Source organism: Hemiscyllium ocellatum, chromosome 4 (assembly GCF_020745735.1).
Source record: "Hemiscyllium ocellatum isolate sHemOce1 chromosome 4, sHemOce1.pat.X.cur, whole genome shotgun sequence".
Lineage (NCBI taxonomy): Eukaryota > Metazoa > Chordata > Chondrichthyes > Orectolobiformes > Hemiscylliidae > Hemiscyllium > Hemiscyllium ocellatum.
The window spans coordinates 82563209-82578427 of NC_083404.1; the positions used below are offsets into that span (position 1 = coordinate 82563209).

Here is a 15219-nt window from a genome sequence, read left to right on the forward strand (position 1 = left end):
TAGATGTTGTGACAGTGACATTGACTAATAACCAAGAGAGTCAGGCTGATAGTCTGAGGACATGTATTTGAATTCCAAATTGGCAAATAGTGAAATTCAAATTTAATAAGTCTATCATTTAAAAAAAATCTAATCTGATGGCTAACTAATCAAACCTTCTTGGTTAGGAAAAAGTTAAAGAGAGAGAAAAGACAAGGCTCCCAAGTGCTGATCAGATGATGTAGACATCCCTCAGAGCCTGGAAAATAAAAGCTTTTGGGCAACTGCTAAATTTACTTTGCTAGGCCACAGGCCTGACTTTCATTCTGTTACCCCTGCAAGGCACAAACACAGATAAAGTTGGAAAAACTCAGCAGGCCTAGTAATATCTATGGAGAGAAAGCAGAGTTAATGTTTTGGATCCAGAGACCCTTTACAAATGATGAGAGGTAGTAGGGGCAGAGGTGGGGCAGTAAAGCGATAGGTGGAGATGAACCCCAGAGGAGAGAAAGACAAGCAGACAATGGGATGGATAATGGCAAGCCATAACAAATTAAGAACCATTATTGGGAACCATAAGTATATGAAAGTGGGCTGACTGTGTTGAAAGCATTCATATCATGACAGGACCTGGGGTATAGGATGGGTAAAGGACATGGAAGAAGGTGCTCAGGTTCTAAAATTATTGAACTTAATATTCAGTCTTGAAGGTTGCAAGTTCCCCAAGTGGAAGATGTGAAGCTGTTCTTTTAGGTCATGCTGAGCCTTGCCGGAGCACTGCAGCAGGTCTGAGATAGAAATGTTGGCATGGGAACACAGATGTGTTGAAGTGGCAGGTAACTGGAAGCTTGTGGTCAATTTAAAGCTGATATAACTCTTCTGAAGAACGTTGAATTCTGGCAACCTGCGGAGCTTCTCCAGCATTTTCTGTGTTTATTTTAGATTTCCAGATTACCTTTACCTCATCATGACATCCTGTCTCTCATACCCCTTCTTCAGCATGACAGACCAGCTCCCATGGCTCACCTTGCATTTCCCTCCTCCCTATGTTAGCATCTGCCGTCCCTGACCACCCTGCGACAGAGCTCTGGGCCTCAGGCTTAGTGAATCACTGACTGTTCCTCTATTACATTTGCTGCTGATATGTTAAATAATGAACCTTAAAATAGGAAACATAGAAGCAAAATAGCTTTGATTGGAGGAGCAGCTATTTTCAAAATCTTTCAGTTACACTGATGATTATTTTGGACAAAGGCTTAGTGCACTGCATAGTACAACTCAGCAGCTGCCTCTTGGGCAAACCTGGTATATGACATTTGAGAGCTGTGCGGAGGAGGTGGAGGGCTATGAAAGCGGTGAGTTGGAGTGGTAATGATGTGAGAGCTGATGGGTTGGGATTTACATAGTTGTGACTATGGAAATAAGAATGTGAGAGAAATGGAGGGGAGAAGAGCTGTGGAGGATGGGGAAGAGTAAAGTTGTGAGAGCTATGGTGAGGAAGTAGAGCTGGGAGGTGGTAAGAAGTGTGAGAACTGGAGGTTGAGTAGAGCAGCATGATGTGAGAGATGTGGGGTGGCCAGGGAATGACCAGAAAACTGACAGTAGCATTTTTTTTCTCCCCTACCAGTTTTCAGGTTCTGTTGGGTACAGCAATCAGGCCTCGCAGCTGATTTCATTAGGTTATGCCCACCGAACTTCAGCAAAAGATGGAAATATAATTCATCAGGCCTAGAGCTGATACCTCGGCAGAAAGGGAGCTCTGTTTGGGAACCCCTGAAATGCAGGGTAGTCTGCCAAGCAGGAATTGATGTTGATTTTTATTTTACTTGAGTCAAGAAATGTTCTGGCAATATCTTTATAGATAGAACTCCTGTATTAATATACAGAACAGAAGATATAATGTTCAGAACATGCGATTTTAAACTAATTATTTGATGGCATGAAAGATGTTGTGGCAACTTTAATATCTTTAGTCACTTTCAGCTGTGGTAGGTGTGGTAAAAGTCATATGTCATAGTGCAGTCTTGTGCATTTAACAGTCTTAAAAGTGGCAGAAGAACTATTTGACAACCTAGAGTAATTATGGTATTTTAAATAAAGTGTACAAATGTCAAATGTTGCTATTACTTCAAAAATGTCATATTTATGCAACATTGAAAGATTTTGATAGGTATAGTGAATAAATGTCCAATGATACAAATGTGTAATTAACTTTAATATAGCAAGGTGTACAGAATTATATATCAAAGTTTAGAATTAAGTCTTAAGGCTCTAACTGTGTAATGATAGTATCCCTACCGCTGAACCAGGAAGCCCAGGTTCAAGTCCCACCTTCTCCAAAAGTGTGAAATAATATCCAGGAGCAGGTTGATTAGGAAAATATCTAGAAATAAAATTTATAGCATGCACCCAATAAGCCATCAAAATCTTGTGTTCTTTAAATATTTTTTTAGGAGCACTTATGAGACAACGTGTTGTGAATTGTTACTTGTAAGATATCGATACTATTTTGAGATAAAGTGAAGAATTTATTCATTGTCACAAAGCTGACTGCCTTTGATACCACTGCAGCTATGAATGTTTGCATCATTGCAATTAGATCTATTTTTATGTACATTTACAGGGCTTGCTTCAAGCATCCATCTATGGACCTAAACATTTCATTTGTTATGTATCAAACTAAATGAAAATTAGTTATGACCAACTTAAACTGGGAGACATTTACATGAAAATTTCTTGTGTCACTCTAATTGTACTTTGATAGTATAATTCCTTCTCCCTTAAGTACTATGACAGTCATAGTAAAGAACAGGATGATGAGGATGGGGTAACATAGGAGTCCTGACCATGATTAGCCCATGTTCCTCAGCTGTTCACCATATCCCCCACTGCAAACCCCTCCAATATCCCCTTTGTACTGGTTGTTTTCTCATATGCATGCCTCCATTCACATCCTTGCACTTGGGGAACTAGATACTGTTCGTAACTCACAGACTGCTTGGAGAGCTAGAAAAGAAGTAGCTTAAAATATGACACTTTCTCAGAGGAGGGGGAGAAGATTCAATCATAGATTCTTATGTGCAAAGAAAGATATTTGAGGTTGATCAACTACACGTTCATCTGATTTCAGTCTTCAATTTGCTGCAGCTGTCATTTAGAACATTGAAACAGTAGTAGGCCATTCAGCCTGTCAGGTCTGGTCTGCCATACAGCATGATTATGGCTATTGGAAGGCTTCAGTGCCATTTACCCACACTATTCCCATAATCCTTTAAGCCATTGGTAATCAGAAATCTATCAACCTCTACTTTAAGCATAGTTAATGACTGAGCTTTCACAGGCCACTGAGGTAGAAAACATTCACAACTCACTGAGTAAAATAGATTCTCATCTCGATACTAAATGGCATCACCCTTATTTTAAAATTGTGCCCCCCATTCTAAACTCCACAACTGGGGAAACATTTACCTATATCTACCCAGTCTGTTCCTTGAAGTGTTTCATAGGTTTCAATGAGATAACCTTTTATTCTTCAAAACTCTAGAGAATACAGGTCCAATATGCCCACACACTCTCCATTTGCAAATTTTTTAATGTGCAGTAACCATTACAGTATCAAATTTTGGAAGATAATCACCAGTATATCAACTACATCTCTGGCCACTTCCTTCGAAACTCTGGATTTACACTATCAGACCCAAAGCATTTATCAGCTTTCAGCTCCATTAATTTCTCCAGTATAATCTTCAGAATAATATCAATTTCTTTCAACTCCATGTTCTCACAAGCCATTTGAATCTCTGATTCTGGGAGATTTTTAGCATTTTCCTTAGTTGAAAACAGGCACTACAGTAATCATTTAGCTTTTCTGCTGTTTCTCTTTTCCCCATTTTAAATTCTCTTGACTCAGTTGGACCCACATTATTCTTAACCAAAGGTTTACCTTATAGATTCCCATAGAAGCATTTTCATCCATTTTATGTTTTATTGCTAGATTGCATTCTTATTCTATTCTTCATTCCTTACTAGTTTCCTGGTCCTCTTTTACTGGATTCTAAAAACTTCTTCATTCTCAGGTTTATTACAATTTCATAGCTGCTTTTTGTAATCTTTAATTTTCTTTGTCAGCTATGGTTAGCTGTGAGCTTTTGCACCTTGAGGATGCTTGGACACTGTGTAAGCTATATGTTAGTTCAATACACAAAAACAAATTGCTGGAAATTCTCAGCAGAACTGGAGGCATCTATGGACAAAAAGCAGAGTTAATATTTCCAGCCCGATGACCTTTCATCAGGGGTGGAATGAATAAGTGGAGACAGAGTCCAGAGAGAGATATATGAAATGGGTAGGTAAACAAGGAGATTATGGATACATAGTTCTATAAAGACTATCATTACCAATGTACAGCTGAGTTTTTAAAAATATTTTCCCAATCCAGCTCAGCCAACTTGTGCCTCATGCTTTCATAATTTTCTTTATTTCAATTTAACAGCTTTGTTTCCAGTTGGACTACCTCATTTTCAAACATAATGTAAAATTCTATCATATTGTGGTCACTCATCCCTAAAATTTCTTTTAAAACAAGATTGTTAGATATTCCTTTTTCATTATGTAAAACTATATTCAAAGTAGCCTGTCCTCTAGTTGGCTCTGAAACATGCTGCAAAGCATCAATATATCACACCTGAAGTGCATTCTCCATGGTTTTTATATTTTTTTACCAGTGTCTATGCAGATTGAGCCACCCTTGAATACTGTATTTCACAAGCAACAAGCTTCTCTCATTTCCAATTTATGCCATGCCTTACAATACCACTATGATTTAGTGGCCTACAAATAACTCTAACCAATGTCTGTTGCCCCTTATATTTCTTAATTCCACCCACATAGACTCCATGCACTGTCCTTCTGACCAGAGATACGCCCTGCATTCAGCGCTGCCTCCAATGTAAAAGATTTCCTCATCTCACCACCTGCAGCAAAAGCAACACCTATTTCACCCAATTTCTTCTCTTATAATGCCTGTCTCTCTTCATTTCAGGAGACAAACACCTCACAGTATAGCAGAAAGAGTTAAAACAGGTGGTGTGATGTTCATCAAATAGTTCTTCACCCATTATAAGGAGAGGGTCCTGATTCTGTCTGTCTCAAGCAGGTTCTGAAGTGGTATCAGAGGATGCCCTGGTCTCACTGTGCCTGAATCCATTCAGCCACCACCCTGCACCCAATTTCTTAGGCATTTGGTCAGTAGCCCTGTAGATTATGGCACTCGAGGCCCTGCATATCAGGACAACTTTTAAATGAGTTGAAGGTTAATTCTTCTACTACCTTTTCAGACAGAGAATTCCAGGAACCTATCACCCTCTGTTAAGGCAATTGGTCTTTCCCATCCACTTTAGCCTATTTCTTTACAATTCTGCACACTCCAATCAAATCTCACTCACTTCCTCTCTTCCAAGAAGAACAACTCCAGTCTACCCAATCTTTTATCTGCACTTTTCCAGTGCTTGTAGTATCCAAGTAAATGTCCTCTGTACCCTTTCCAATGTAATTACATCCTTTTTGGAATCAGATGATCAGACCTGCACACAATATTAAGTCATGATGTAACTAATTATGTACTGTGTACATTTCCAGTTACCTGCCTGCTGTTGTATTCTATTCCTCAGCCAATTAACCATCTTAATCACCCTATCCTGGCCTGTGACTATCACATCCCATTAATTAATTCAAAACTGCTTGAATTCCAATGACTTTTGTGCTTTTCAGGAATTTTGAGCATTCTGGAATGATTTGTTTGAAGAGATGAGGAGCTCGTGTATGGGAGAAGGATGCATATTTTTGGATCATTGGAATCTCTTCTGGTGTAGAAGTGACCTGTACAAGAAGGATGGATTGCACCTGAATTTGAAGTGGACTAATATACTGGCAGGGAGATTTGCTAGAGCTGCTCTGGAGAATTTAAACTAGTAAGGTTGGTGGGGGTGGCGGGAGAGGGAAGGTGGGGTATCAATCTGAGTCTGGGACCGTTGAGAAAAGAAGCAAGTCAAACTGTCAGGGCAAAAAGTGAGGTCTGCAGATGCTGGAGATCAGAGCTGAAAATGTGTTGCTGGTTAAAGCACAGCAGGTTAGGCAGCATCCAAGGAACAGGAAATTCGACGTTTCGGGCCAGAGCCCTTCCTTGGATGCTGCCTAACCTGTCAAACTGTCAGGGCAGGCAGGGACAAAGCAGAGAACAAGGTAGGGCTGAGAAAATTAAACTGCATTTATTTTAATGCAAGAGGCCTAACAGGGAAGGCACATGAACTCGGGGCATGGTTAGGAAAATTGGACAGGGGTGTCCTAGCAATTACAGAAACATGGCTCAGGGATGGACAGGACTGGCAGCTTAATGTTCCAGGATACAAATGCTACAGGAAGGATAGAAAGGGAGGCAAGAGAGGAGGAGAAGTGGTGTTTTTGATAAGGTATAGCATGACGGCTGTACTGAGGGAGGATATTCCTGGAAATACATCCAGGGAAGTTATTTGGGTGCAACTGAGAAATAGGAAAGGGATGATCACCTTATTGGGATTGTATTATAGATTCCCTAATAGAGTCAGTGAGAAATTGAGAAACAAATTTGTCAGAAGATTTCAGTTATCTGTAAGAATAATAGGGTGGTTATGGCAGGGGATTTTAACTTTCCAAACATCGACTGGAACTGCCATAATGTTAAGGGTTTAGATGGAGAGTAATTTGTTAAGTATGTACAAGAAAATTTTCTGATTCAGTATATGGATGTACCTACTAGAGAAGGTGCAAAACCTGACCTACTCTTGGGAAATAAGGCAGGGCAGGTGACTGAGGTGTCAGTGGGGGAGCACTGTGGGGCCAGTGACCATAATTCTATTAGTTTTAGCGATGGAAGAGGATAGACCAGATGTAAAAGTTGAAGCTCTAAATTAGAGGAAGGCTAATTTTGGCAGTGTTAGGCAAGAACTTTCATAAGTTGATTGTGGCCAAATGTTCTCAGGTAAAGGGACGGCTGGAAAATGGGAAGCCTTCAAAAATGAGATGAGAGTCCAGAAATGGTATATTCCTGTTAGGGTGAAAGGAAAGGCTGGTAAGTTTAGGGAATGACTAGAGAAATTAAGAGTTTAGTTAAGAAAAAGAAAGAAGCATATGTCAGGTATTGACAGGAGAGATCAAGTGAATCCTTAGAAGAGTACAAAGGCAGTAGGAGTATAAAAGTCAGGAGGACAAAAAGGGGACATGAGATAGCTTTGGCATACAGGGTTAAGGTGAATCCAAAGGGATTTTACAAATACATTAAGGACAAGAGGGTAATAGAAACATAGAAACATAGAAAAGTACAGTGCAGTACAGACCCTTCGGCCCTCGATGTTGCGCCGACCGAAGCCTACCTAACCTACACTAGCCCAATAACCTCCATATGCTTATCCAATGCCCGCTTAAATGACTATAAAGAGGGAGAGTCCACCACTGCTACTGGCAGGGCATTCCATGAACTCACAACCCGCTGAGTAAAGAATCTACCCCTAACATCTGTCCTATACCAACCTCCCCTTAATTTAAAGCTGTGTCACCTAGTAACAGCTGACTCCATTAGTGGAAAAAGGTTCTCACTGTCAACCCTATCTAAACTTCTAATCATCTTGTACACCTCTATCAAATCTCCCCTAAACCTTCTTTTCTCCAATGAGAACAGTCCCAAGTGCCTCAGCCTTTCCTCATACGATCTTTCTACCATGCCAGGCAACATCCTGGTAAACTTCCTCTGCGCCCGTTCCAATGCCTCCACATCCTTCCTATAGTATGGCAACCAAAACTGCACACATTACTCCAGATGAGGCCGCACCAGAGTCTTATACAACTGCAACATGACCTCAGGACTCCGGAACTCAATTCCTCTACCAATAAAGCCCATTACACCATATGCCTTCTTCACAGCACTATTTACCTGGGTGGCAACTTTCAGAGATCTGTGTACATGGATACTAAGATCCCTCTGCTCATCCACACTACCAAGTAGCCTACCATTAGCCCAGTAATCCATCTTCTTGTTACTCCTACCAAAGTGAATGACTTCACACTTAGCTACATTGAACTCCATTTGCCACCTTTCTGCCCAGCTCTGCAACTTAAATATATCCCGCTGTAACCTGCTACATCGTTCTTCGCTGTCCACAACTCCACCGACTTTCGTATCATCCGCAAACTTCCTCACCCAACCTTCTAGCCCCTCCTCCAGGTCATTTATAAAAATGACAAACAGCAGTGGTCCCAAAACAGATCCTTGTGGAACACCGCTAGTAACTGCACTCCAAGATGAACCTATACCATCAACTACTACCCTCTGTCTCCTTCCAGCCAGCCAATTCCTAATCCAAACCTCTAATGCACCCTCAATGTCATACCTCCGTAATTTTTGCAGTAGCCTACCATGGGGTACCTTATCGAACGCCTTGCTAAAATCCATATACACTACATCTACTGCTTTACCCTCGTCCACTTCCTTGGTCACCTTCTCAACTAGGATGAGAATAGAGCCCCTCAAAGATCAGCAAGGCAGCCTTTGTGTGGAGCCGCAGAAATTTGGAGAGATAGTAAATGAGTATTTTGCATCAGTGTTCACTGTGAAGAAAGGCTTGGAAGATATAGGATGTAGGGAAGTAGATGGTGACATCTTGAAAAATGTCCATATTGCAGAGGAGAAAGTGCTGGATGTCTTGAAACACCTAAAAGTGGATAAATCCCCATAACCTGATCAGGTGTACTCTAGAACTCTGTGGGAGGCTGGGGAAGTGATTGCTGGGCCCCTTGCTGAGATATTTATGTCATTGATAGGCACAGGTGAGATGCTGGAAGACTGGAGGCTGGCAAAAATGGTACCACTATTTAAGAAAGGTGGTAAGGACAAGCCAAGGAACTATAGGCTGGTGTGCCTGATGTCGGTGGTGGGCAAGTTGTTGGAGGGAATACTGAGGGACAGGATGTACAATTATTTTGAAAGACAGGGACTGAGTAGGGAAAGTCAACGTGGCTTTGTGCATGGGATATTATGTCTCACAAACTTGATTGACTTTTTTGAAGAAGTAATAGAGAGGATTAATAAGGGCAGAGCAGTGGATGTGGTCGAATTGGACTTCAGTAAGGCATTCGACAAGATTCCCCATGGGAGACTGGTTAGCAAGGTTAGATATCAAGGATTACAGGGAGAACTAACCATTTGGATACAGAACTGGCTCGAAGGCAGAAGACAGAGGGTGTTGGTGGAGGGTTGTTTTTCGACTGGAGGCCTGCGATCAGTGGAGTGCCACAAGGATAAGTGCTGGATCCACTACGTTTCGTCATTTATATATATGATTTGGATGTGAACAGAGGAGATATAGTTAGTAAGCTTGCAGATAACACCAAAATTGGAGGTGTAGTGGACAGCGAAGAAGGCTACCTCAGAATACAATGAGATCTGGGTCAGATGGGCCAATGGGCCATGGAGTGGCAGATGAAGTTTAATTTAGATAAATGCGAGGAGCTGCGTTTTGGGAAAGGACTTATACACTTAATGGTAAGGTCCGAGGGAGTGTTGCTAAACAAAGAGACCTTGGAGTGCAGGTTCATAGCTCCTTTAAGTAGAGTCACAGGTAGATAGGATAGTGAAGAAGGTGTCTGGAATACTTCCTTTTATTGGTCAGAACATTGAGTATAGGAGATGGGAGGTCATGTTGTGGCTGTACATGTTGAAATATTTTGGAATATTCCGTGTAATTCTGGTCTCATTCCTATTGGAAGGATGTTGTGAAACTTGAAAGGGTTAAGAAAAGATTTACAAGGATGTCACCAGGGTTGGAGAATTTGAGCTATAGGGAGAGGCTGGGAATGTTTTCCCTGGAATGTCGGAGGCTGAGGGGTGACTTTATAGAAGTTTCTGAAATCATGAGGGGCATGGATAGGATAAATAGACAGTCTTTTCCCTAGGGTGGGCTAGTCCTGAACGAGATGGCATAGATTTAGGGTGAGATATAAAAGGGGACGTAAAGGGCAATCTTTTCACGCAGAGGGTGGTGTGTGTATGGAATTAGCTGCCAGAGGAAGTGGTAGAGGCTGGTACAATTGTAACATTTAAAAGACATCTGGATGGGTATATGACTAGAAAGGGTTTAGAGGGATATGGGCCAGGTGCTGGCAAGTGAAACTAGATTAGTTTGGGATATCTGGTCAGCATGGATGAATTGGATTGAAGTGTGTCTTTCCATGCTGTACATATCTATGTCCCTATAACTATGTGCATCGTTGGAATGGATGCTTTCCTGTTGACAAAGGCTGCTGGGTGTACCGTGGCAGCCTTAATTGTCTCACATGCAGCTTATGCACTGACAGGCCCCAGGCTGTTCAGATTCCACACATTCCAGTGGATTCTTAAAAAGAACTGTTGATGTAGAAGTTGAGAGACACTGTGATTTTCAGACACGTTTGTATAGGATGTAACTAATCTCAATATAACATGGCAGCATGTTGCAATGTAAATCTTTCTGGGAGCCTCAATCTGCACTTAAGTTATTGCTTGGACATCTGTGGTTAGTTGAACCATATATTGTATACCCTTTACCAGGAATAAACCCTTCTTCACATGGCAGACTGTTGTCACTTGCTCTTTCATCTTTCTCTAGCACACCTAACCAGAAGCATGTCCTCTTGCGATTCCTGCTGTTGTTTCTATGGCCCTCTCTCGGTGCCTTATCGCCAATTCTTTTTTCTGCTTCTCCTCCTCAGAGGGGCCATGAAGACCATGTGGATCAGCTCAATTTCAGGTGTATTCTTCCTGTGTCTTATGCTTTCTTTGCAGTTTACATCTCCAAAGCCTTTCTGTTCCTACTCTCTTGAAGAATATTACACTGATCCCTAGTGTCCCTTGCACAATGTCCCCAACCTTTGATGAAGGCACCTTCACATCTTCCCGCCACCCCAACATTTATTGCTTTTAGCACTTTTAGTGATTGTACTTTAACATGGCCTCCCTCACTCTATTCATGATAGCATCTTTCATAGATTTTCTGCTTTTCTCTAGCAGTAGTGTTTGTTCCCCACTCTCCACCTTCCAAAGCACATTGTCTTTCAGAATGACTGATTAATGGAGACTACAGAGACCAGCTTTGTTGCTGCACCTTTAGTCACTTTGGGTACAGTTGAAGTTTCCTCCGCCATTACAATGTAAATTCGAAATGTCAAAAAATTTAATGGTTGAAAGCTCTGTGTTTTCCAGTAGCTTCTGGCAGCTTACGATTGAGCTGCCATGATCATTTTTAAGTATTATAAAATAAATTTCTTGCCCATGTCTTGAGACTAAATCTTTTGGTTTTTAATGTTTTTTGACATATTCAAGGAATATTTTTAAATTCCTTAATAAATACACAAATATACGTAACATCTGGAGAGTATCTTTTATTTACTCAGAAGATTCGAATCCTTTGAAGGCTCTGTATTTGCTATTATTTAAGGTATAAATTAAAATATTTTTGATTGTCTAAGGTTATGGGGATGGAGTGAGGAAAAAGCATTGAAGTATTCTATCAACCACAATCAAATTGAATGGCAAGGTAGGCTGAATGGCCAACTCCTGTTTCTGAATTCCCATGTTCGTGTTCCTAAATACTGGGAACACCACCAAAATACTTAAATGAGCCCACCTCGTATTTTGGAATATTATGCAAAATGTAACAAAACCCTTCCTACACTATAATTATAATTGTTTCTTATGCTAATTTATTTCTGTCAGAGTATGGCGGTGCCTTTGGAAAGTAATATCAGTTTTAATGGCTAAGATTATAACAGCCTCATGATCGCTGTGACTTCAATGGTAGAAATACATGGTAGTTTTGAATTTTTAAAAATATGTATTAATTCATGTGTGTAGGCATCATTCAATTCAACCCATCCGTAACGGCCCTTGAGAAGGTGTTGGAAGGCCATCTTCCTGAACTGTTGTAGTCCATGTACTGTTGGTATAGTAGTTTTGAGGAACACATTTTTTGCTTTCTATCATCATCAAATTTGGAAATCTTACTTTTGGTTCCCACCTCCAAATCATTGATATATTGTGAATAGCTGGGTCCCAAGAACTGATCTTTATAGTACCCCACTAGTCATAGCCTGTCAATATGAAGACCAGTTTGTTCCTGCTCTGTTTTCCATCTGTTAGTCAATCATTAATCATGCCGGTACATTGCTTCCTTTCCTAAGTGTTTTATTCCTTCTAGACAGCCTAAGATGGAGTAACTTCAGCAAAGCCTTCTGACAATCAAAATATGCTACATCCATTGGTTCTCCTTTAATAAATTTTGCTAGTCACGTCCTCAAATAAATCCCCAACAAATCTATCAATCGTGATTTTCCATTCCAAATCCAGGATGACAAGTTCTTATTCATTCATGAGACATGGGCTTTGGTCAGCATAGGAATACAGAAACAGGAGTCAGCTATTCAGCTTACCTCACCACATGCTAGGCCAGCATTTATTGCCCACCCCTAATTACCCACAGGTAACTGCAGCTCACATGTAGGCCAGACCAGATAAGGATTGCATTTTTCTTCCCTAAAGAATATTAATGAACCAAATGGTGTTTTCTAAAATTGACATTGATTTTGTGACCATCATTTGACTCTTAAATCCAGAGTTTTATTGAATTCAGATTTCACCATCTGCCAGTATTCAAATCCAGGTCCCCAGAACATTACCTGGGTCTCTGGATTAAGAGTCAGAGCGTCATACAGCACAGAAACAGAGCCCTAGATCTAACTCATCTGTGCTGACCAGATGTCCCAATCTGACCTCGTCTCATTTGCTAACATTTGGCTCATATCCCTCTTAATGTTTCCTATTCGTATACCGATCCAGATGCCTTTTAAATATTGTAATTGTATGTGCCTCCATCACTTCCTTCCATATAAGCTTCACCCTCTGCATGAAAAAGTTACCTCTCAGGTCTTTTGTAAATCTTTCCCCTTTCACCTTAAACCTATACCCTCTTGTTTTGGATTCCTCCATAGCACCCCTTCCCCAGCCTCCCATCCCCAGACCTAGGAAAAATGCCTTAGTTATTCATCCTATCCATACCATTTATGATTTTATAAATGTCTTTAAAATCACCTCTCAGCCTCCAACACTCTGGGGGAAAAAGCCTCAGCCTATTCAGCCTCTCTCTATTACTTCCTGGCAATATCCTTATAAATATTTTCTACACACTCTCAAATTTAATGCCATTCTTCCTGTAGAAGGCCGACTAGCATTGTACACAGTGTTCTAAAAGTGGTCTCATCAATGTCTGATATAACTGTAACATGACATCCCAACTTCTATACTCAGTGTACTGACCAATGAAGGCAAGCATACTCAATGCCCTCTTCACTACCCTTTCTACCTGTGACTCCACTTTCAAGGACCTGCACCTGCTCTCCTAGGCCTCTTTGTACAACACTCCTCAGGGCCCTACCATTAATTGTATAAGTCCAAGCCTAGTTTGCCTTACCAAAATACAACTTCTTACATTTATCTCCCATTGACCTATCTGATAAAGGTCTAGAAATAAAACCACTAGATTATCATCTCCCCGACTATGCTCAATTAGATCAATAAAAGAAAAGTGTTAGTTTATCCTATCCATCGTAATAGATTCTAGAATTTTCCCTACTACTAGTGATATAAGGCTAATAAGTCTGCAGTTCTCTATTTTCTTTGTAGCTCCTTTCTTAAAGGAACATATTTGCTTCTTTTGCTTTGGGATGCTGGTGTTGGACTGGGATGTACAAAGTTAAAAATCACACAACACCAGGTTATAGTCCAACAGGTTTATTTGGAAGCACTAGCTTTCGAAGCGCTGCTCCTTCATCAGGTGGTTGTGGAGTATAAGATCATAAGACACAGAATTTATAGCATGACACTGTAATCCTTTTGCTATAAATTCTATGTCTTACGACCTTATACTCTACAACTACCTGATGAAAGAACAATGCTTAGAAAGCTAATGCTTCCAAATAAACCTGTTGGTCTATAACCTGATGTTGTGTGATGTTTAAATTTGCTACTTTCTAATTGATAGAAATTATTCTACAATCAATAGATTCTGGTTATTTGGAATTTTCATTTTGAGCAACTGCACAGAGAATCTCCTGAATTTGTCTGGATTACCAGAATTTTAAAGAAATTGCTTTGGATGAAGTGAATATTTTCACTCAATTTCTGGAGGCTAAATGCATAAAACTGCATAAGTGGCCAGGTTAGAAACAGCCTGCCAACAACCAAGCTGCTTTCTGGAGCTGGCCTTCTTGAAGTGGACTTGGAAAATGGACTGTATGAACTGTCAGTGAGACATTCCAGCTGAATACCTCAAGCTTCTTATTTCCATAAAAATCATGGCCATAATGAGTTACTGTACAGGAGATGAAGTGGTTCTGAATATCTCAGTAACTTCTGGGTTGTATTATAAAATTCTGGAATAAGTAGCTTTGCAGCTTCATAATTTAGCAATTGTTGATGGTTGCATGGACACCATGGCTTGTGTTCTGTCCTTTTGATTTAAAAAAAAATTTTTTTTGACAATGCCATGGACAAACAATGGGCCAGATTTTCTCATTCTAACAGCAGCAAACATTAAAACACTGCTATAGAGGTTTGCAATGTCAGTGAAACTTCTGGTCGGCTGATTTGTGCCTGAATCCTAGAACCTCAGAACTGATGGGCATCTAGTATCTGTGTTTACAGTAAGTTGGCTGTCTGCCCTCTATACAGTTTATTTTTAGTACTTGATTTAGTTTTCTTTTATTCATTTGTGGGATGTGGACATCGCTGGCTGGCCAGAATTTATTGCTCGTGCCTAGTTGCCCTTAAAAAGATGGTTTGAACTGCATTCTTGAACCGCTGCAGTTCACCTGATGTAGGTTGGCCTACAATGTCATAGGGAGGGAATTCCAGGATTTCAACTCAGTGACATTGAAGAACTGGTGATGTATTTCTAAGTAAGATGGTGAGCTTGGTCAGGAACTGCAGGTGATGATGTTCCCATATATATACCACCCTTTCCTTCCAGGTGGAAGAGGTTGTGTGTTTGGAAGGTGCTGTCTGAGGATCTTTGGTGAATTTCTTCAGTGCATCATGTAGATATACTGCTACTACTGAGCGTTAGTGGTGGAAGGAATGGATGTTTGTGGATGTGGTGTCAAGCAAGGTGGCTGATTTGATCT

At 40.5% G+C, this 15219-nt stretch overlaps 1 protein-coding gene across 1 annotated transcript in view; it reads left to right on the forward strand.

The window, feature by feature from the left end:
- LOC132815434 (uncharacterized) overlaps positions 1–15219 on the forward strand; it is a 312980-nt gene that overhangs the window by 36117 nt on the left and 261644 nt on the right. The gene's annotated exons all lie outside the window — the stretch shown is intronic.